The sequence below is a fragment of the Phascolarctos cinereus genome, unplaced genomic scaffold (genome assembly GCF_003287225.1).
Source record: "Phascolarctos cinereus isolate Bilbo 61053 unplaced genomic scaffold, phaCin_HiC Scaffold_4;HRSCAF=312, whole genome shotgun sequence".
In the NCBI taxonomy this organism is placed as follows: Eukaryota; Metazoa; Chordata; class Mammalia; order Diprotodontia; family Phascolarctidae; genus Phascolarctos; species Phascolarctos cinereus.
In genome coordinates, this window is record NW_027555847.1 from 480,947,093 (window position 1) to 480,970,588 (window position 23,496).

Sequence of the window (23,496 nt, forward strand, 5' to 3'; positions counted from 1 at the left end):
CCTCAGTTTCCTTATCTGTAAAATAAAGGGGTTGAACTAGATAGCCTCTAAGTTGCCTTCTAGCTCTAGATTTATAATCCTATGGGCAGAGAGTAACCTGAAAGTCAGTAGATGACAATGTCAAAGATTTTGGTAGTATCATGTAATTAGATGGAATGAATTTCAAAGAGGGCAAGTGGCTGGGTAAGGATATCAGGAGGATTAGAAATGGTATGTAATGACCCTTCTCAGATTCCAGTTGTTGGGGGTGGGTTAAAGAGGGTGAAGGAGCAGTTGGCACTAGGAAGGCTGGTAAGAGGTATGCTGAACAAGGGATCATAGTGCAATGCCAGTAATTATGTTGATGATCACAACACATGAAGTCATCAAAACCTAGGTCTTCATTGAGCTGAGCAAAACCTCTTCTTAAAATGGCAAAATGAACCTTTTAAATAATGGGAAAAAATGAGTCCTTTATGGCAAATTGTCTTTCAGTGGGAGTCTCATTTTTAGCAATAAATGGCCAATCTAAATTGGAGTAAGGAGGCATTATTAGAATAATTGGATGTTGTTGGGGTTTTTTTTATAGTTTTCCTGTAAGTTGTAGCTCTCTCAGAAAAAAAAATATTGATCCTAAGTAATCTGTAATAAAGATAATTAAAGTTATTACACATTTGAGATTTACTTCTCCAGTATTAGAGAATATACATTGAGCACTTAGAATAATACTATTTCAGAAAGTTCTTAATAAATATCATTATAGGTGTTTAAGACACCTCTCAGACAGCCTTAGAAATAACCACACATGCACCATGACACTGAATGATTTGATCAAAGCTGTGATGTCACCTACTGGCAAAATCTTTGCCTATGAATTTTCATCCTTTAAATTTCTAGCTTGTCCAATGAGTGATATTCTTCTGGAGATTAGGCTAAAAATTATGAAATGTGTGGAAAGATACTAAAACAATGATTTTAGACATCTTCTAACATAACAGGTGAACTCTTGGTGAACCTAGTCCAGAACTTAGTACGTAGTTGGCCTACTTTCTAAATTAAGTTGAATTGAGGCTGTTATCCGTATTTTTGCCAGAAGATATTGCCCTTGTCTGAGTTCAGTTTTTCACAAAGAAGTAAACGCAAACCACCTGCTTGCAATAAATAAATCTGTGTACATTAGCAAGAAAGAGTTTTGAATATGAACAAACAAGGAAAAAGGAGAAGCTGCTACAGGGAATAAAGTTGGTGTCATGTGGTTCCAAAGTTTGTGGAAAGTTTGTGTGTGTGTGTGTGTGTGTGTGTGTGTGTGTGTGTGTGTGTGTGTGTGTTGTGTGTGTGAAGTTTTTTTTAGACCTGAGTTCTTCAAAAGTTGTCAGACTAAACTTCCCTTCAGCAAAGTAAGACAACGTCCTTGGAGCTGGTTTTCCAACTTCTTTTGCAAGTAAGATTTTAAAACAATTGCTTTGAAAAGAGATTTAGAGGCTGGCTTGATAATTCAAAGTTTATATGGGGGAGGGACATTTTTAACCTTGGAAATTAGACCTGCACATTGGAATGCTGAGAAATTGCCTAATGATTTCAGACTTTCATTACCCTTTTTAAGCTAATATATTTGTAAAGTAAGCTGTCAAAGCAAAACATTTTGTGATTTACCTAATGAATAAACAAGGGACATAGAAAGTAGTTATCATAAAGTTTCAATCTGGCAGATGCTGATTTAAAAAAATTTTTGCTTACTCTTGAAGAAAAGACCAACATATTTTACTTTGACAAAAGCCAAAGTGCTGTTTTCATACAATTTTTTTCAAAACCTTTTTAAAGTAAGCTGTGGTAGTTGGATATGCTAACAAATAAGTTTTTTTTTTTTTAAATTTAATCCTGAAGCACCTAATCTGTCTTGAAGACCAAGCAAAGGGTTGTCAGGGGAAATTCTTTTTTTTTTCTACATAAATGAGGTTATAGAAAGGTTGTTTTTCTTTTTTTTCTCTTTCCCTCAAATTCTGGTGAATCACTCTATTCTCATGGAACTGTACTAAATTACTCACTAACTCATCAGCCACAGGATAATTTTTAATCACAAGATTAAGCCTCAAATACAAAACTCACCTCTTCTATTTCCTAAGACTTCTAGAGATGGTGGCAGAGGTTCAGGATTTGCCTTGTTTCTATCACTTATTAGGTGGGTGAAGTGATAGTGAGCAATTCATGTAACATCTCTGAATCCCAATTTCCTCATCTGTAAAATGGGGATGATGATATGTTTACCAGCTGCCTCACAGTGGTATTATATGAGAAAGCATTTTAAAATACTCTAGAAGTAAGAAGTAGAAACAATGATTTTCAACCCCTCACTACTTGTGTTTGCAAGTTATATTATGTCATTATATAGTCATTATTCATAGTTTGTTTTTAGAAGTGTTCTCTAGTTATTTCATTTATTTATATTTTGCCTCTTCAATAAAATTGAAAATCTCTCAAGGTGAAAATATTATGTACGATGAAGGGGTTCAGATTCATACCATATGAGTATCCATTGAAGGACCTGGGAATTCTTAGCTAAAGGAAAAAAAAGTTGTGGGAAGTGAGGAATGTTAATTTGATAGCTGATTTTAAATATCAATAGGAGCAAATTTAGGCATGATGTAAGGAAAATCTTTCTAATGGTTAATATTTCACAAAAATAGAATGGACTTCTTTAGGAAGTAGGGAGTTCTTCAAGCAAAGGCTGGATGGGTATTCAGCAGTTATGTTGTATTGGGCATGTTTTTCAGGTATGATTTTGACTAGAAGACCTCAGAGGGGCCTTCTAACACTAGGATTCTGTGATCTTGCTTTTTGAAAAATTTCCTTCTTTCTCCAAAGCACCTAATAAGCATGGCATGCACAACTGATATTTCTTGAAGAACTGAACAAATAAGTGAAAGAGTGAATGAACAATGAAATGCATTTTACTTTTACAATAATTTCTAATCCTTTTGGCATTATGAAAATAATCTTTCTCTCTCTCTCTCTCTGTGTGTGTGTGTATATATATATACACATATGTGTGTGTGTGTGTGTATTAATCTCACCTATTAGCTTCTTCAGTTCAGTGATTTAGCTTCTGTTCTGTGATCTATGAAGAGCATGCAAAATTTCTTCCTCTTCCACTTTTAATAATAGCTAATAATAATAGAAATAATAGCTAGCATTAATGTAGCACTTGAAAATATACAAAGCATTCTATAAATATTTCATTTCATCTTCACAACAACACTGTAAGAGTCCCCATTTTACGACTGAGGAAACTGAGACAGATAACTTGCCCAAGGTCACACAGTCAGTAAGTGTCTGAGGCCCAATTTGAACTCAGGTTTTCCTGACTCCAGATCCAGCACTCTATATCCATTGCACTACATGTCACCAAAAAATTCAATCATGATCCTCGAAATCATGGGATTTAGAGGTGGAAGGGAATGTGAAAAGATCCAAACCTGCCTTTTACAGATGAGGAAACTGAGGTTCAAAGAGGAGAAAATTACTTGTCACAGATAGGAACTTGCGATTATTCCAAGGCATGATTTTCCCTTTGTTCTTTTCATATACATGCATCCACAAGCTGTGGAAAACTGAGCTGTGTGAATTTTATGGTTGATTTTCTTATTAGTTAATTTGGTTTTGTTTCTGTCATAAGGCTCTTCAACTTGGAGGCCAAAGTGAAGGTTCTGGTCTCAGCTCTGACCTTTATTTGTGTATATGATGTTGAGCAAGTCCTCTCTTTACTTCTTCATATACCAAATGAGGATAATAATGTTTGCATTAGCACCTCACAGGGATGTTGTGAAAAAAACACTTTGTAAACTATAAAATCCTATATAAATCTGAATCATTATATATAGTGATTTACTTTATTGTTATGGACTCTCAGACTCTTATAAAGTTTTTGTGCATCTAGATTCTAAGTGAAAAACAACAGAGAGAGAAAATGACACCCTATGAGCACCTTTTGCCAAGAGGAACTGGGCCTTATAGCTTTTCCTGCACTTGTGGAATGATGCTGACTTTCCAAAGGATATACAGATGCAATGATGATTAATGAAATATAATTATACCACAATAACTGATGATTATCTTAGCAGTAAAGCCACTAACAAGAGGGGGGGCCACATGACTTCACTAACCTTTCTGCTTTGCAACAATAAATCAGTACCTAGACTCCAAGTAACTAAGGTTACCTTGACTTATGTAGGAAGTTGTATTAAAGGACAGATAATTATGATTCAGAGTTTCCTACAGGCATGGGATAGATGCCCCCTCTAGATATTCCACAACCTAGACATATCATGTTCTCCTCATTGGAAGATTAATCAAGGAATCTATTTCATCCATCCATTGACTGATAGTTAGCAAGAAGATGGTGACAATCACTGTCCTACAGCATAGGAGATTTGAATATGGTATTGTGAAGAGAGTACTGAATTTGGTGGGAGAAAGCCTGTCTGTGAACCCCAACTTTGCCAGTTACTTCTTGTATGACCTTGGACAGATCACTTAATCTCTCTGGGTATTCATATCCTCATCTGTAAAATGTGGGTGTTGTGATAGGTTGTGTTTGAGGTCCCTTTTTCCTCAGAATATATCCTGTGGCTTCTAACTCTAGCCATGGGACACTAGTCAGATGATAGCCTCTCTGAGTCTCAATTTCATCGTTTGTAAAATATAAAAAAAATGATGATCACAATCTATTTAACAAGGATGATTTGAGTTAAATGTTGTTGTTGTTATTGAGTCATGTCCAACTCTTTGTGACCCTATTTGGGGTTTTCTTGGCAATGATACTGGAGTGGTTTGCCATATTCTGGAAACTGAGGCGAACAGGGTTAAGTGATTTGCCCAGCATCACATAGTAAGTGTCTGAGGACAGATTTGAACCCAGGAAAATGTCTTCCTGAGTCCAGGCTTGGAACTCCATTCACTGCACCACCAAGCTGCCCTGAGTGTAATGAGGGGCTGGTAAATGAGGGCCTAGCCCTGAGATCATGCAAATGGGTAAGCCCGATACTGGAAGTCCATGTTGACATGGGAAAGAGGGGTCCAGCCTCCACTTTAATCCTTTTATTCAAAAACAACTAATCTACATGCACTTACATCTTTCTATTCTTCATTGGTACCACTTCTCTGGGTGATGTGTAAGGGGTGCTGAATTCCATGATGATATCATTAAACAGCATGTCTTTAAGATTGTTTCTGAGATCTTCCACCATAAATGAAAGAATTTTCCTAGAGCTTTCTTTGAACAGTTACAATCAGTGGACTGTATCTTTCATGTCACTTTGCGTTGGTAAACTCCACGGACTCTTCTGACCTTTTGAAGCTCATAGGGTCACTCTGTCTGCATGTACCATCACCTAAGAATAGGAAAGAATGGACACAACAGGGTCAGAAATAACATAAGGGACATGTGTTCACAGTCCAGTCCACATAGCAGCATTCTATACAAGGAGGGCCTGAGGCCCTTCCCCAACCAGGAAGCCCACTGTAGTTCTTGCCTCCCTAAAAGTAGGAAAGAGAAAGAGGTGATTTGGCCAATTAGTGTCATTTGTCCATTAGCTGATGAGCCCATCAGCCATTCAGAAGATATTTCCTTACCATGTAGTCACAGGATACCTGTGAATGCTCTGAATATCTGTACTCTGTGACCATCCATGAAGACCACATAGATCCTTACTACAGGTGAGAGATAAGAAGTACTACTAGTGAGCATCAGAGGAGCAACATGTTTTCAGCCTCTGGGATCCTGAGTTATCTGACTTTTATAATCCCCTAATCATAGATAGTAGAAGGATAGGGTGCAGCTGAAACTCAGTAAGAGGAACAGAATATTTTCAATATATGAATGGATGTGGGAGGGGCTCTAGGTTAGACTCAGAGAATCCAACTAGCTGATTCCCATTCTGAGAAAGCTCTAGGAAGATTTCTTTGAACAAAGGAACTAGAGTGGAGAGCAAGACCCCTTCAGTTCATATTGTCATAACCTTCCAGAAGCAGGCTCATGCCTATTCAATTTCTCCTAGGATGGGGTCCTCATTTGTCAGTCTCTCATTACATGAGCAAAGCTCTTCATAAATTTCAATCACTATAAAAAGATGAATTATTAGTGTCTACAAAATCTAGCCCATGTCATAAATATATTAATTTCATTTGCAAGAATGGGATATTGCAGAACAACCCAGGATACCTGCACAAAGTAGGGAAATTCCCAGGATGCAAATGGCACCTAGAAATAACTACTTCTTTTTCTTTTTTCTTCCCTGTTCTCCCTTCTCCCAACACAAGTGAAGTAAAAGAAGAACAAGTTATTCTAATATCTTAAACTCAATATGTCCAAAACCAAAATCATTATCTTTTCCCCAAATCCTCCTCTCTTCTTAACATGTCTATTACCGTCATATTTACCACCATCTTCCCAGTCACTCAGCTTCTTAACTGATGTGTCATCTTCAGCTGCAGCTAGGCAGCACAGAAAATAGAGTGCCAGGCCTGGAATCAGAAAGAGCTGAGTTCAAATCTGGCCTCAGACATTTACTGGCTATGTGACCCTGGGCAAGATACTTAACCTCATTTGCCTCAGTTTCCTCATCTGTAAAAATGAGCTGGAGAAGGAAAAGCAAACCACTCTAGTATCTTTGCCAAGAAAACTCCAAATGGGATCACAAAGAGCTGGACAGGACCAAAACAACTGAACAATAACAATGACAACAACAACATTCTCAATGCCTCACCCTCTCTCATCCCCACTCCGTATCCAATCATGTCGAGTCCTGTCAATTTTATCTTCTTAATAGTCTTGTATACGCCCTCTTCTCACCCCCCCACACTGCCACCAACCTGATGGTCTTTTTACCTCAATTCTCTCCACACTCCAGTCTGTCTTCTACTAAGTCTTCAAATTGATTTTCCTAAAGCTCAAATCTCCTATTCAGTCAATTCTAGTAGTTTTTATTGTCTTCAGGATCAAATGTAAAATCCTTTGTTTAGCTTTTAAAGCCCATCATAATGTGACCCCTTCCTATCTTTCCAGTCTTCTTACACTACACCCCCTTCACAGAACTCTGCAATCCAGGGACACTGGCCTCCTTGCTAATCCTCTTCTTACAATACCAAGGGTTTTCACTGTCTGTCTTCCATGCTGGAACACTCTCCCTCTTCATTTCCACTTTCGAGCTTCCTTAACTTCTCTCAAGTCTCAGCTAAAGTCATCTCTTCTAGAAGAAGCCTTTCCTAGGCCCTTCTTATCTTTGCCCCTTCCCTTTGAAATTACCTCCAACATACCCTGTGTATATCCTGTTCCTACATCTTTCTTTCCTCGTTGTGTCCTGAGCTCCTTCAGGGTGGGAACTGTCTTTTGCCTATCTTCATAGCACCATTGCTTAGTACATGGTAGGAGCTTAATAAATGCTACTTGATTGAGTTAACTGACTACCTAAGTGAAAGAACAGCATGCTATGTGTTTTTAAATGGAGTTGAAGTACTAATAGTTCATTATACATTGAGCAACAGCCTCCATAGTTGATATTTTTTCAACTTCTTTGCGGTCTGATACTAAAGCCTCATATTAAAACAAAATTACAATGTAGACACTTTAAGGCTGAAATGGCAGACTTTCTCTTTGCGGTAATTATAATAGACAGTTTTGTGAGAAACTGCTGGGAATATCAAAAGAAAACAAAAATACATTCTGCTAGACCTGTAAATCTATTAAAAAATGCCTTTTTTAACAAGAAATTTGTGAAATAGGTGTTAAGGACAAATACAGGAGACGCCCATATAGATGGTATAGTGAAGATTATGCAAACCCAGGAGACAGACCTCTGTTCCAATGCCATCTCTGCCCTAAGGGGTTGTGTGACAAATGGACAAGGGATGTCATCTCTACATCTCAGTTTCTTATCTGTAAAATGATGGGTCTAGTTTAATGGCCCTGGGTAGTCCAGAAGTATAGGGATGAGACTTCTGTTTTTCTCTTATGATTCAATAAAAGTGGAAAAACAAACAAAGAAAAACTACATAGACCAAGAGATGATTTTCCCCTTCAGGAGGGATGAGTAACTGCCAGTTAAAAAGAAAGAAGAAAATGACATTCAGGAGAATAGCTCTATTTAAGGCCCTAGTAGAAAATTGTCAAATTTATTGGGCATTTTCTTGAAGGAAAAAAAAAAGAGGTTTGCATTACAAATGAGATAAGGAACATTTGTACTTTGGCACTATCTAACATCAATTACCCCTCCTCCCCCAGTGGATTGTGCTGTTACATGCTTTATGAGTTTTCTATGGCTATAGTCACAGAATTGCCCTCCCCCACTTGCCCTCTTTCTTTGAGATGTGATTCTAATTATGTGTCCTGGTTTCTTCCCTTTGACTCTTTTGGTGGTCTTCTTTGGTTAAGTAGAACAAGTGTTAGTACGAGGAACCAAGCTAGTGCAGCAGATGAGGAGCCAAGTACACTGTTCTGTTCCTGGCAACAGCATTGATGATCATCCACAGAGGAAGCAAGATTGTATCTCTCCATTTTTCCTTATGTGAATTGGGATTGGATAAAATGAAGGTCTGCGCAATACCTCACAAGGGCCAGGTGGCTACTGGATGAGCAGAATGGATAATTGAGACAATTATCTATATAATTCAGGGGGAATAAAACACTTTGGAATCAATTATCAAGGGCTTTTAAAAAATTTTGCCTGAAACATTGGGATAAATATCCCACTATTCCTTATTATTTTGCCAGTGGTAACTAGGCAAGGTGTGGTAGATGTTATTGTTTATAGGGAACTCTGAGATTTTCAGAACAGAAATGGAAAGTATTTGTATCCTCTAGGCCTTTCCAATTTCTTCTTTGGGAAGATCTACTCAGTGAAAAAACCTGTCTCCTTCCCTATCCCACTTATTAGCAGGATGATGACATTAACTTTTTTTATGGTTAATATTTTATTAGATGTACTGCCTGAAGTCAGATTATGTTACAATGATAAACATTATCACTGTAAATATTTATTTTTTTAATTTACTTTTTAGCTGTACCTTTCCTACCAGGTGTTAATGCTTCCTATAGATAGTAATGTCTCTAATATTTAATTAATTACTTGCAATATTTGAGACCTGGTTCAGTATACTCTAAGTAGTACTGTTATATTTACTTAGTGCTATGAAAAGCTTTATATTATATATGATGTATGTATACATGTGTGTATATAAATTTACCAGTAATAAAGATAAGATATTCTTCCTAACTGAAAATTATATATAACTCATTGCATAGACAAGTCTACTAGCATTATTTTGAAGAGAGTAAGGGTACTGGAGGAAAGTCAGTAGACTTGTTTATGCAATGAGTCAAATCTAACTTTTTGTAGGAACTATTATATAGTTGTTCCTTAAAGGCTGTATGTAAATTAAAAAATTTCAAATGAAATCCTCTTTACTATGTTTAGAATACTGTGGTCAATCTAGGTATTACATTTTTAAAAGTAGAATATGATTTATTAAGTTCCTGATGTGCTGGGTACTGTGCTATATGCTTTTATAAATATATCTCATTTTATCCTTGACAGAAAATTGTTAATATAATTGTTACTATAATGACAAAAATTGTCAATACCAAGTGTAATAGGGACTGCCACTCCCTTAAATGATCTGTGTAATGTCAGAATTTCAGTAATGTCCTTCCATTCCTACTCTTAAGATATTTACTCTTGATTACACCCTAGGTGAATCACATCCTAGGTGCCCCCACCTAGAGAGTTTGCCTTCTGGGAGGCCAGCTCAAGTTGGATCTCAGCTTCTAGTGTCCTTGCCCCCTTCCATTGGGATTCATGGGCATGAAGGGCAGAACAGCCAAAAAGGCCACTTGGCTTTTCTTACCCTTATTGCCGAGGACCACTGGGTTCTCATGACCAGGCTTTGCCATCTCATACTGCTTCCTCCCCCTCTCCTCTTAAAGCTATAAAAACTTATTTCATGAGTCTCTTTGGTTGGGAAATATATCTGACATCATCCAGGGTAGCAGATTTGCTACAGTTATCTCAATCAAAGACACTTTCCTCCTCAACTTGTGGCTTTGATTTATTTCAGTACTTGATACACTCACAACAACTCTGGGAGGTAGGTGCTTTTATTATCTCTGTTTAACAGTTGAAGAAACTGAGGCAGGCAAAAGTTAAGTGATTTGCCCAGGGTAACATAGCTAGTAAGTGTCTGAGGTGGTATAATCTGGATAGTGTCCAGGGAGTACTCAAGCAGGATAGACAAAAATCTCTATCATGCCATATGAGGAGGAAAGAACTGCAGAAAATGTATTTTTCTTAGGTTCCAGAAGGCAGAACTAGAGAGTAATGAGTAGAAGTTGCTAAAGAGAAGATTTAGTCTTGAAGTAAGGAAGTCCTTATTAAAATGAGAGCTATGAAAAAATGAAATGGGCTACCACAAAAAGAAGGGAATTTCATGTAACCACAAGATCACTTGTTGGATAGGCTGTTGAGAGGATTCTTGCTCAAGTAGAGGTTAGGTTAGGTAACCGAAGGGATTCCTTCCAGTATTGCCATTCTGTGATTCAAGTCTGAGTCCCTCTGAAAAAGCAGGTTGTTTAAAATAGTTTAGTTTTATTGACAGATTAAGTCTAATGGTAGAGATCTTCAAAAGGCAAAAAATCAGACAGATTGGGGGAAAAGAAACCAAGGCTAACTCCCATGCATTAGGATTTTCATCAGAATGCCCCTCTTCACTGTGGTTTCCCCATCTGGTCCTGAAAAGCCTTTTTATCTCTGCTTTGTGCAACACATTTCTATTGATTAACAAATGCAGAACAGTCATGTATTTCTGGGCACTTAAAAATCCTATCATTTTGATGCAGCTGATAAATGCAATTGTGCTTCATATTTGCCTTGCAAATTGCATGCAAAATTAACTGGAAAACCTATCCTATGATTCTCTTTACCAGTCTGAAAGAGAATCAACACCAGGCTTGGGCTTTTAGCAGCTAGCTTAACTAAACTAGCTAAAATAAAATAATGAAGACTGACTGAATGGAAAGCCATTATTAAGCACTTACTACCCAGCAGATGCAATACTCAGGGCTGGGGATACAAATACAGGAAAGAAAGATGGCCCCTTCCCTCAAGGAGCTTATTTTCCAATGAAAGGAGATAATGAATATATAAAGGAGGACTAGAAAAGGAAAAGGGAAAGCTCATTTTGGAAATGATCTGGTCATGGTGGTCTGGTTGCTGGCAAGATAAGGCAAAAGCTCTGTCTTATGGCCCCTAGAAGCTTTAGCTGCATTTAGATAAATCTATCTCTATCTATCTGCCTATCATCTATCTATCTATCTATCTATCTATCTATCTATCTATCTATCTGTCTGTCTGTCTGTCTGTCTATCTCACTATCATTTATCTATGCCTATAATCTCTATATATCTATCAATCTCTATCATCTTTCTCTATGTCATCTATCATATCTATCTCTAACATCTTTATTATTTCTCTCTATCATCTCTCTATCGTATCTCTCTATCATCTCTCAAGCATATCTGTCATCTCTCTTTACCATTTATCTTTATCATCTCTATCTCTGTTTTCTATCTCTATCATCTCTCTCTATGCATCTAGCCATCATTCTGTTTGTCCATTCATTCATTTATTTAAATAGACTAAATGTGGCTAGTGTAATGAAACATCAAGTATATATTGATTTTCATCAATATTAGCAGCCCACCTGAAAAGGGACAAAATCCTAATAATACCTTGCTGTGTATTGATAAAAAAAAAAAAACCCAAAACAAAAAACCCCCAGAAATTCTGATGATTCAAATGACCTTATCATCATTATTTTCAAAAAGATAGCTGAGAAAAATTCAAATTATAGCCTTTCCCTTTTAGATGAAATAGGATTACAATTGATCTGTAAAGCCACATGTTTATAGGCAGCATGATATAGCACAGAAAATATCAGATTTGGGTTTGTTAAGACCTTAGTTCAAGTCCTGTTATCTCATCTGTAAAGTGAGGGTTGAACTAGTAACTTCTAACAGAGTTTTTTTTTTTAACTGGGGAGGTGGGGAGGTCTATGAACTGAAAAAAAAAAGGACAACTGTACTTCAATATAATTGGTTTCCTTTGTCATCCTATGCATTTTATTTTAAACATTTTAAAACATTCTGAGAAAGGGTCCACAGGCCTCACCAGATTGCAAAAAGGATCCATGACAGTGAAAGTTAAGAACCAACCCTTGCTCTAAATTACATTCTACCTCCAAAGGTTTGATCTCGTGCATACAACTAAAATTATTTAATATTATCACCTTTTATTTCATTTATAGAAATCATGAGTATAGCATTCATATTTCTATAACTTTTAATTACATTTCGTTGTTAATTTACAAAATTACAATGGACAGCTATGGTGGATTAATGGGAAGCCACATGGAAGTGACAGCAGGATGAGAAGGTATATTTACATCTCAAAATGCCTCCATTGGCAATTGTATCTGTGACGGTGGGACTCCAGATACATCAAAAGAGAAAAGAAGAAAGGAATTGAATGAAATGTGTCCAGAGCCAGAGTCTTTTTTTTTTTTGAGGGGGGTTGGCTAGGCAATGTATACAGCTAGTAAGTGTTATGTGTCTGAGGCCGGATTTGAACTCAGGTCCTCCTGAATCCAGGGCCATTGCTCTGTCCACTATGCCACCTAGTTGCCCCCAAGAGCCAGAGTCTCAAGAAAGAGAGAAGCCAGTATAGAGTAGGTCAGGAATATACCATGGCCAGGTATAATGTGCACTCCTGGAATCTTTCTTACTAGTGCACCATCTGAGCTAAGAGTTCTGAGCAGCAGTAGGGTTAAAGCTGATCAAGTGTCAACACTAAATCTGGTACCAGTAGGGTGAGAATTTGTGTGGGTTTGAGGGCACCCAGGTGATCTAGGCTAACCAGCCTAGGATATGTTAAAGCTTCCATGCTTATCAACAGTGGGATAGACCTGTGAGAGTCCATTGCACATTCAGCCTGGGAAAGCAGATGCTGTGCAAGAACTTATCACAAAGTGTCAGACTGATAGACAGACAGAATCCTTTATCCCAGTGGTGAGGTGTATATGCCACTGACTTGATCAGTTGACATGTTGGCACTAGACCCAAAACAAAGAATAGACTATTTCACCCAGGGTGAAGGAAGGAACAAAAATTCACAAAATCCTTCTTACTGTTGCAAATATGATTTCCTATTTCCCTGTTGGAAATGTCACTTGAAAAGGGGAAAATACAAAATGACTACAATGACAGTTTGTGATCAAAGAAGTTCTATTAAGCTTTATTATTTATTCTTATGAAGTTTCAATTTATGACACCTTTTGGTTAAGATTTTTAGTAACTGAAAAAATACCAGCTATACTGTATGTCAATTTTTAAAAAATGTAATGAAAACTAGTTAAAACTAAGGAAAAATACACTGAACAAAATCCAGCATTTCTTTGATGTTTCAGAAGCTGTTTTTAGTAAACTTGAAGGTTCGGATGATAGCTCTTTATTTTCATTGACCTGGAACAGTTTAGAAGTGTGGGTTCTGGAGGAAGTTCTAGTGAATTTTAGAATGCCATATCACAAAGCTTAACACATTGCAAGATGGAAGCCATTCACAGAGGTATCCAGGTTCTTCTCATGCACAGATTAGCAGAAACGATGTGTCCCCTCTCCTCATAAAATAAAAAAACAAAATGTGGCTGCATATACCTCAAGCCATGGAAGAAATGCTGCCTTGCCATGTTGCAATTGTTTTGTTTTGTTTTGTTTTGTTTGTGAGGAGGGGCAAGGTGTTTTTCTAGGCTGGCTGTTAGGGTTATCTGCTTAGCTACTTATGAATTGCAAAATCTACTGTTAGTGGGCTCAATGATGCTAAGGTCTCCTGAGGATAAAGACTAAGGACACATTAAGTCTAGCAAAGGACTTTTAATAATAACACCTAGAATTTATATAGGGTTTGAGCTTTTGCAGGTACTTTTCATGTGTTAACTTATTTGATATAACAACCTTCTATAGTAGGTGCTATTGTTATCCTTATTTTACCAATGGGGAAACTGAGGTTGAGAAAGTTTAAATGACTTGCCCAGGGTCACATGACTAATAAGTTTTAATTAGGTTTGCTTATTTATGAGAAAAATAAGATAAATCCCTAGGATTGGTGCTCAATCAATGCTTTGTCAAACTTCCTATTCTTCCCCTCCCCCAACAGAGAAATCTAAAATGACTCATAATGTGTATGCACCTGGAATTAATTTTTATTTGAAGTGTGTTTTGCCCTAAGTGATAGGAGCAGCTTGCCTCTATTCTGCAAAATCTGAGTAAGGTTAAGTTATCAGTGATTCAAGCCAAACCATATTATACATGGTTATTCAATTGATAGAAATAGTCTCCATTAATTTTTTTTTCCTGTGGGCCGCTAATTGCTATTTTCAGCCTACAATTTCTTGCAGATGATTTGTTTGAAACCATGATTGTGGCTTCTGCTAAATCCTTTGAAATTCAGGCCTTTAATCCTATGCTTTACAAATTGTTTTAAAAGTACTGATCTAATTAAGCAAATTGATGCAAATATCACTTGCCAAGACCAAATTTTTCTTGTTTAATGGATAGTCTTTGTTCACATCATAACTTTAATTAAACTCATGGATTCTGACATGCATAGTGAAGTATGCTGTGTAATCCTTCTGCATCACAAAATAAACGATAAAGTAGAGTGATCTAGGTTTCCCTGAAAAGCAATAGCAATGATCTTTCAGCTTAAAAATATTACTAATGTTGTTTTGGGTTTGTTAATTCACTGAAAGTCTTTTGTCCTCATACAAAGAACAGATGATCTCCAATGCCTGTCATTTAATGCTTGAACTAGAAATAATATTGTGCTGGTAGTCCATTTCTTATGTCAGTATGATGAGCTAAAGAAAAATGAAGTTTTAAGGCTTAGGTATCTTCCTTTTTCCTTCCTTCCTCTCTTCTTCCCTCCCTCCCTCCCTCCCTTTGTTCTTTCCTCCCTTCTTTCCTTCCTCTTTCTTTTCCTTCCACCTTTCCTCCCCCTCCATTCCTTCTTCCCTTTCTCTCCTTACTCTTTCTCTTCCTTCTTTCTTTTCTCTTCTTTTCTTTTCCCCTCACTCCCTTCTTTCCTCCTTCTCTCCTTCCCTTCATTTTTCCCCCTATCTCTCTCCCCATTCCTTCCTACTTTCCTCCCTTCTTCTCTTCCTCCTTCCCTCCTCTCCTTCCTAAATATTTAATTAGAACATGTTAATTAGAACTCAACTCTGTGAAGGCTATTTTGGTATTTTCAAAGATTTGTGATTTCATCATAGACACTCCTCATCTTCATTTATAAAATAAAGTTGGTCTAGAAACTTTAAGCTCAAAATCAATGAGCCTGTAACCTTTGGGGACTTCAAAAAGAAAGAGATTTACTTCAGGACTGAAGTGATAAAGAGATAGAATATAGATATCATAGCACATTAAGGACTCAAAAGACCTATATATATGTTATCTCATTTGATCCTCACAACAATTCTGTGAGGGAGATGCTATTATTATTTCCATTCACAAATGAGGAAAGTGAGTCAGAGGTTAAGTGAGTAACCCACAATCACATAGTATTTGAGTTAGGATTTGAACTGAGTTCTTCTTAACTGTAAGTCTAGTTGCCAAGTAATAGCAAGAGATGTTTTGTTTTTGCCTTTATATCTTCCATACTTAGCACTTAGGGTTTTAAACAGAGAAACTTTTGTTGATGAATTGAAATGGTGTTTGTGTTATTTGGGTCAGAATATTATCTGATAAATTATTTGCTTTGGATCTCTTATAATACAATCATAGATCTAGAACCAAAAGGAATCTCAGAAGTCATCTAATCCAACCCCCTATTTTGCAAATGAGGCAATAGAGTCAGCTAGGTGGTGAAGTGGATAGAGACTGGGGCCATGAATCAGGAAGTTGTGGAGTCATTTCAGTCGTATCTGACTCTCCGTGACGCCATTTAGGGTTTTCTTGGCAGAGAGGCTGGAGTGATTTGCCATTTTCTTTCCTAGCACATTTTACAGGTGAGGGACTGAAGCAAATAGGGGTAAGTGACTTGCCCAGGGTCACACAGCTAATAAGTGTTTGAGGCTAGATTTGAACTCAGGGCCTCCTGACTCCAGGGCCATATTCTATCCACTGTGCCACTTAGCTGCCCTTCACCCAGGAAGAGTTAATCTGAAATCCAACCTCAAATACTTTATAGCTGTGTGACTTTTGACAACTCACTTAACCCCTGTCTGACTCAATTTCCTCAACTGTAAAAATAGTACCTATCTGCAAGGGTTATTGTGAAAATCAAATGAGATACTATTTGTAAAGCATTATAGCATGGTGCCCGGCACATAGTAGGCACTGTACAAATGCTGATTATTATTATTATTATGATACGTAGAGAGATTGTGACTTGCCCAAAGTTACTCGCTCTATTATCATAGGCAGTATTTGGATCTAGGTCATTTGACTTAGGAGTAAGTGCGTCTTCAACTTGAAAACTAGTTTAAAGAGAAGGCTTAGGACTGAGCACATTACTAACAATGAAATTCAACCTCTTTCCAATTCTCTGAAAAATTTAAAGAAATACTATTTGAAAGCCAAATAATATCATATGATTTAATTATCAATATATTGAAAAGTCGCCATCAAGAGCTAGGAAGCATAGCAGTGAGATGTGATTAGTGAGTAGTGTGATAGAGTCATAGTTTCAGAGACTTTAGAGATCAACTAACTTCCTTATTTGAATACAGTGATCAAACCAAAGGTACCATTGCTACATGGCAATGAGGTGTCCCCTGGCTCCACTTATTCGCCAGTCTTGGGACTCCCCCCACACCAAATCTCCTTCCCTTGCACCACTTTCCAGTAGAATATGAGCCCCATAATTGCAGGGAATGTATCACTTTTTTATTTATGCCTTCAACACCTAACACAGAGCCTGGCACATGGTAGAAATTTAATAAATGCTTCTGATTCCTTCTCGCTTGTTCATCTCTCAGATGAGAAACCTTAGGCCCAGAGAGATTGTGACTAAACCCTGGTCATTGAACAGGGGTTGGGATTCAGATCTCTGGAACTTTAAGTATGTTTTCTCAATTCAGGGCTCTTCCCAGGCTGCCTTTCAGTGTTATGAGCAGAAATTTAATAATAACAATTAATAACAACAGCAGTGACAACAAAAACAATGATGACAACAGCCATGTTCTAGTGCTTCTTAGCCGCTAACACCTTCAGGTTATTTGCTCATGAAAGGCCATACGCACAAAGATAAATAAACTAGATTAACTACAGAAAGAAGCACAAATCACCCAAATGAGGTGACTTCATAGAAATGACCTATCCTCCATCCTTCTGAAATGACAGAGGACGTTAATTTAGTTTTGGCACTGTGGCTGCGGGCAGATATATTCACAGGCTCATAAGATCATAGTTCCACACAGATTTAGAGTTGGAAGGGACCTCAAAGGACCCCTAATTTCACAGATGAGGAAACTGAGGCACTGAAAGGTTAAATGAATTGCATAAGGTAACACAACTAGTGTTTGAGGCAAGATTTGACCCTCTATTCACTAGAATAGGTTCCATGAAACTTAAGTAAAACAACCTTATGTGGATAGTTGTGTGCAGAGGAATAACATTATAATTGATGACATATGTTTTTAAGTGTCCAAAATGTGTACTATATTATTTAAAACAATACTTTAAAATATGATTTTTCTGAGACCCGAAGCTATCAGAAAGGGAATTGTAACACAAGGGCTGGCCTGAGCAGAGCAGGGAGTACTAAATTAATTTAGGTTTGTCTTGGCCAAGAGATATTATTACAAAGGTGCTTAGTTAATTTTATGGTATGGTTACAATATATTAACCAAATCATTGTGAAAGGATATTGGTCAGGAAACTATTTTGTCTTGGGGGTGAATTGTCTTGATTGACAATTGAGGCAGCTAGATGGTACAGTGGATAGAAGCCTGCTTTCAGGAATACCTGAGTTCAAATCCTGCCACAGACACTCACTACCATGTGACCCTAGGCAATTTACTTAACCTCTGTCTTCCTCAGTTTCTTCATCTGTAAAATGGGAATACAATAGCTGCTATCTCTCAGAGATTTATGAGGATAAAACAAAATGGCATTTGTGAAGCATTTTGCAAAACTTAAGGCACTAGTGTAGTAGAGCCGATATGGTGGAGTAAAAACAGTGACTTGCTTGAGCTCTACCCCAGAGCCCTCCAAATACTTGTAAAAAATGATGCTAAACAAATTCTAGAGCATCAGAACCCACAAAAAGTCAGGGTGAAACAAATTTCCAGCTCAAGACAAGCTGGATGGTTGATAGGAAAGGTCTATTGCACCTGGCTGGGAGAGGAGCACAATTCAGCATGGACTGTGCTGGCACAGACCAGGCCCCAGAAAACTTGGAGCTGGCCTCAGAGGACTGAATCACAGGCAGCTGTGGTGGTTTCCAGACTTCTCAACTCACAAATACCAAAGACAGCTCAGAAGGTCACTGGGAGAGGTCAGTGGACCTGAGTGAGAAAGGAGCAAGGTCTAACCCTGGTCCTAACACAGGCCCAGGGTGGTGGCCATAGCAGCAGCAGCTGCTTCTGGCGCTGTTGGCTCACAGACGAGTGGCTAATCAGAGGGGGATTGCAGGGATCTCTTTGCTGGCAGTGAGGCAGGATTCTTTTGCTTTGCCCATGCTTGGATCTGGGTCACAGTCCTGGATGGTGATCCAGGGGAGAAGAGGAGCACTGGAGTGGCAAAGATTGTGGGGGCAGTAAACAGAGAAGCCTCCTTACAGTTCCAAGATAGAAAAGAGTGCTTGTGGTCAGTCGTAAATCATAGCATAGTCCGGGAAGGGAGTAAACACCTTGGAAGAACTGAAAAATTGCAGGTCCATAGAAATATCTCTGAAAACAGCTGCACAAAACCGCTGAAGCTTGGGACAGTGCACCCTCTACACTGGAACCAGAGTCCTACCTTAACAAAGAGTTAGAAAATCAAGTAATTGGCTAGGAACATGAGCAAACAGTGTAAAAAAACCTCAGAACATAGAATCTTACTTTGATAACAAAGAAGATCAAAGCATACAATCAGAAGAAGACAACAAAGGCAAAGCTCCTATATCCAAAGCCTCCAAGAAAAATGTGAATTGATCTCAGGCCATGGAAGACCTCAAAAAAAAAATTTGAAAATCAAGTAAGAGAAGTAGAGGAAAAACTGAGAAGAGAAATGAGAGTGATGCAAGAAAATCATGACAAACAAGTCAACAGCTTGCTAAAAGAGACCCCAAAAAAATACTGAAGAAAATAACACCTTAAAAATAGACTAACCCAAATGGCAAAAGAGGTCCAAAAAGCCAATGAGGAGAAGAATGTCTTAAAAAGCAGAACTGGCCAAATGGAAAAGGAGGTCCAAAGGCTCACTGAAGAAAATAATTCCTTAAAAATTAGAATGGAGCAAATGGAAGCTAATGACTCTATGAGAAATCAAGAAATTATAAAACAACACCAAAAGAATGAAAAAATAGAAGACAATGTGAAAATCTTATTGGAAAAACAACTGACCTGGAAAATAGATCCAGTATAGATAATTTAAGAATTATTGGACTATCTGCAAGCCATGATCAAAGAAAGAACCCAGACATTATCTTTCAAGAAATTATCAAGGAAAACTGCCCTGATATTCCAGAACCAGAAGGTAAAATAGAAATTGAAAGAATCTACCAATTACCTCCTGAAAGAGATCCCCAAAGGAAAACTACTAGGAATATTATAGCCAAATTCCAGAGTTCCCAGGTCAAGGAGAAAATATTACAAGCCACCAGAAAGAACCAATTCAAGTATTGTGGAAACACAATCAGGATAATACAAGATTTAGCAGTTTCTAACTTGAGGGATTGGAGGTCTTGGAATATGATATTCCAGAGGTCAAAGGAGCTAAGATTAAAACCAAGAATCACCTACCCAGCAAAACTGAGCATAATCCTTCAGAGGAAAAAAGGATATTCAATGAAATAGAGGATTCTCAAGCATTCTTGATGAAAAGACCAGAGCTGAATAGAAAATTTGACTTTCAAAATCAAGACTCAAGTTGAACTGTTTACATTCCTACATGGAAAGATGTAACTCATGAGACCTTTCTCAGTATTAGGGTAGTTAGAGGGAATACACACACACACACACACACACACACACACACACACACACACGTATATGTATATACATACATATATATTTATATATATAGACAGAGGGCACAGGGTGAGTTGAATATGAATATGAAGGGATGATATCTAAAAATAAAATTAAGAGGTGAGAGAGGATTGTACTGTTAGAAGGAGAAAGGGAGAGGTAGAATGGGGCTAAATTATCTCATATAAAAGATGCAAGAAAAAGCTTTTACATTGGAAGGGAAGAGGGGGGAGGTTAGAGGGAATAAGTAAATTACTTTCATCTGACTTGGCTTAAGGAAGGAATTACATATACACTCAACTGGTCACAAAAGTCTATCTTACCCTACAGGAAAATAAGTAGGGAGGGGATAATAGAAGGGAGGGCAGATTGAGGGAGGGGATAATCAGAAGCAAATACTTTTGAGGATGGACAGGGTCAAAGGAGGGAATAGAAAAAATGAGGGGAAGAATAGGATGGAAGGAAATGTAGTTAGTCTTTCACAACATGACTATTATGGAAGTATTTTGTATGACTACATGTGTATAACCTATATCAAGTTGCTTGCCTTTTCAATAAGGGTGGGTGGGGAGGGAGGAATGGAAGGACTTCAGAACTCAAAGCTTTAAAAATGAATGTTAAAAAAATGTTGCTTGCAACTGGGAAATAAAATATGCAGGCAAAGCCATCTATCCTGACCTATAGGAAAATAGAAGGGGAAGGGGATAAGAGAAGGGGAGGGTGGTAATAGAATGGATGGCAGATCTGGGGAAGGGGTATTCAGAATACATGCTGTCTTGGGGTGGGGGATGGGAGAAATGGGGAAAAAATTTGGAACTCAAAGTCTTATGGAAGTGAATGTTGGAAACTAAAAATAAATTAATTAATAAAAAAACTTAAGGCACCATATTAATATTATTAGTAGTAAGTACAAACTCACCTAGACTATAAGAACTAGCCCATCCCAGACCAGCATGCTTCACATCCTATCCTGCCATCACTGTAGGCCATCTTGCCATTTGCCCTGTCCTCAAAGCACTCCCCATGCTCCCCCTTCTCCACTTCTTGCTCTGTTTACATCAATCAAATAAATGTTACCATTATTCCTGGAAACTGTGGGTCAATCTGCTACCCTATGAATCAACTGATCATCCCTGTGACTCCTCAAGCAAAACTCTGCTCCATAGCTATTGCTTCCCTTCAGCTGTTGAAAGCTCCTTGAGGGTAGGGACTGTCTCCCTTCTGTGTTTGTCTTTCAAGCATTTATCCAGTGCCTGGCACATAGTAAGCACTTAATAATACTCATTTATTTCATTTATTAACACTCATTTAAAATACTCATAATAGCACTCATTCAATAATACTACTTGGGAACATGCCTATATAGAAAAGGCATGAATAGATTCAACTATTTTGACTGATCATTTGACTGATCAGCTTCATCAAAAGAACAAGAAAAGTCAATCAAAAAATCTATACCATCAGGCAAATTAGTTTATCCCATATGTATGTGTAGATGCAAGCTGAATATCCACAGCAGTGATGCACAGAGCACCAGGACCAAAACGAAAGCTTGGTCCTATGTGCTGGCAGTAGAGGTTGCTTGCCTGGTAGAATTTTTGGCCAGTATCTCCAGTGTCTTAAGGATATACTTTGACTGCCAAGCAGACAAGTCTGGGGAGACTTCGAGAGACCAGAATAGTCCTTTGGAGGCAGGTTACATTCATGCTAAGCACAATCTGAGAATGTTTCCTTAAATGCTTACTATATTGCTAATGCACCAGGGAGAAGACACCCCCTTATCATCTGTTGTGGGTGTTTTTGGAGTGAAGCTCAGCCTACAGAATATGGCTGTTGTGAATTCCAACTTTGGAAAGAAGTGGATTGCTGTATTTTGCAACAAAGGGAGCATAACATAGACTCTAAGATTACCTACATGTAGAAAATATGTAGAAAACATTGGGATCATTGAATCCAGACACTCCACAAGCAGAAATGTCAAGGGTACATATCTTAGACTTTGAAACAAGCAAAAAACCTCAAAAGTAAAAATTGTGCTTCCGGGCAAAACTCCTGACAGAACATTCAGGAGCAGCTGTGGATCAAGCAGCACTCTACATGGCAGATAAAAGGCCTTCCCAGCTGGGAGGTCTTTTTGACCTTCACCTCCTTCTCTAAGTGCTTTGCTCTCTGTGCCAACATCATTTATTTCCCATGGGTACTGAGCTTCATCCTGGTCATTCTATTTATCTAACTTTGTGTTAACATAACACAGGACTATGCCTTGGAAATTGCTTGCCAACTCCAGAAATGTTCAGAGACTCTTCATGTGTGTGTCTCCTATACTCAGTGAGGACAAAGAAGCCAGTCTAACTAAACTTTATACCTCCCTCTCACCCCCAATGGTCCATGCTTAGGGCAATACTTTAAATCCAATAGATTTTTAATACTTATTTAGTGATTTCATACTCAAATACATAATTAATTGTCTTTGTTCCCATTATTTTTTCTTTCTCATCCATTTTCTTAGCTTTGTTTATCATCTCCACACAAATAACTCCCCTCCCTTATCCAGATCTCCATCTCTATCTTCTCCTAAGAGTTTTAGATCTGCTAGATAGTATCAACTGGATAAAATGTTGACATTTCCAATCCAGCATGTCCCAAACTAAATTCCTCTGAATTTTGAATTTCTCTCAAAACCTGTCTCTTTTGTGACATCTTTTTTTTGTTGATAACACCAGCATCCTCCCAATCACCCAGGCTTAAAACCACTGCCCTATTGTGAGAAATGATTATTTCTCTCTTGTATTAATATTTAATTATTCAATCAAAACCAAGCTTTTCCCCCTTTTCTACTTCTTCATCCAGAAATCAACCAGTATAGGAAACTCTGTTAAAGATTTTCTCAGGCCAAGACCTAATCAGACAGTAAAAGAAATTCTAAGTTTAGGCTAGTGGGTGCATTCATGCTCATTGTGTTTACTCAGGTCTGGAAAAGTGTCAATTCTCCCTTTTGTCAGACAGGTGATAAGGAAATTAATGTCTCTTGGACCAAGATTTGGGTGATCCAAGTCACATGCCCCAAGATCCTCATAGTAATATAGCTCAGCCTCTTGTTGTCATATTTTTTCATTAATTATTAACAAATCAGAGTTGATTACCACCCTCAGGAACATCTGCTCTTTTAAGGGCATATAAACTGTGAACCCACTGTCATGAGGGGCCTTTGGTCTAAGAGAGACAGCCAAATGACAATCCTTTTAT

The 23,496-nt window shown here is 37.8% G+C and overlaps 1 protein-coding gene across 1 annotated transcript in view; it reads left to right on the forward strand.

Moving 5' to 3' along the window:
• Positions 1 to 1,342: 1,342 nt before the first annotated feature.
• Positions 1,343 to 23,496, forward strand: part of ST18 (ST18 C2H2C-type zinc finger transcription factor) — a 421,429-nt gene continuing 399,275 nt past the window's right edge. Inside the window, exon 1 of the mRNA XM_078153419.1 lies at positions 1,343 to 1,420. The gene's annotated coding sequence lies outside the window, so the exon portion shown is untranslated. The remainder of the gene's footprint in view (positions 1,421 to 23,496) is intronic.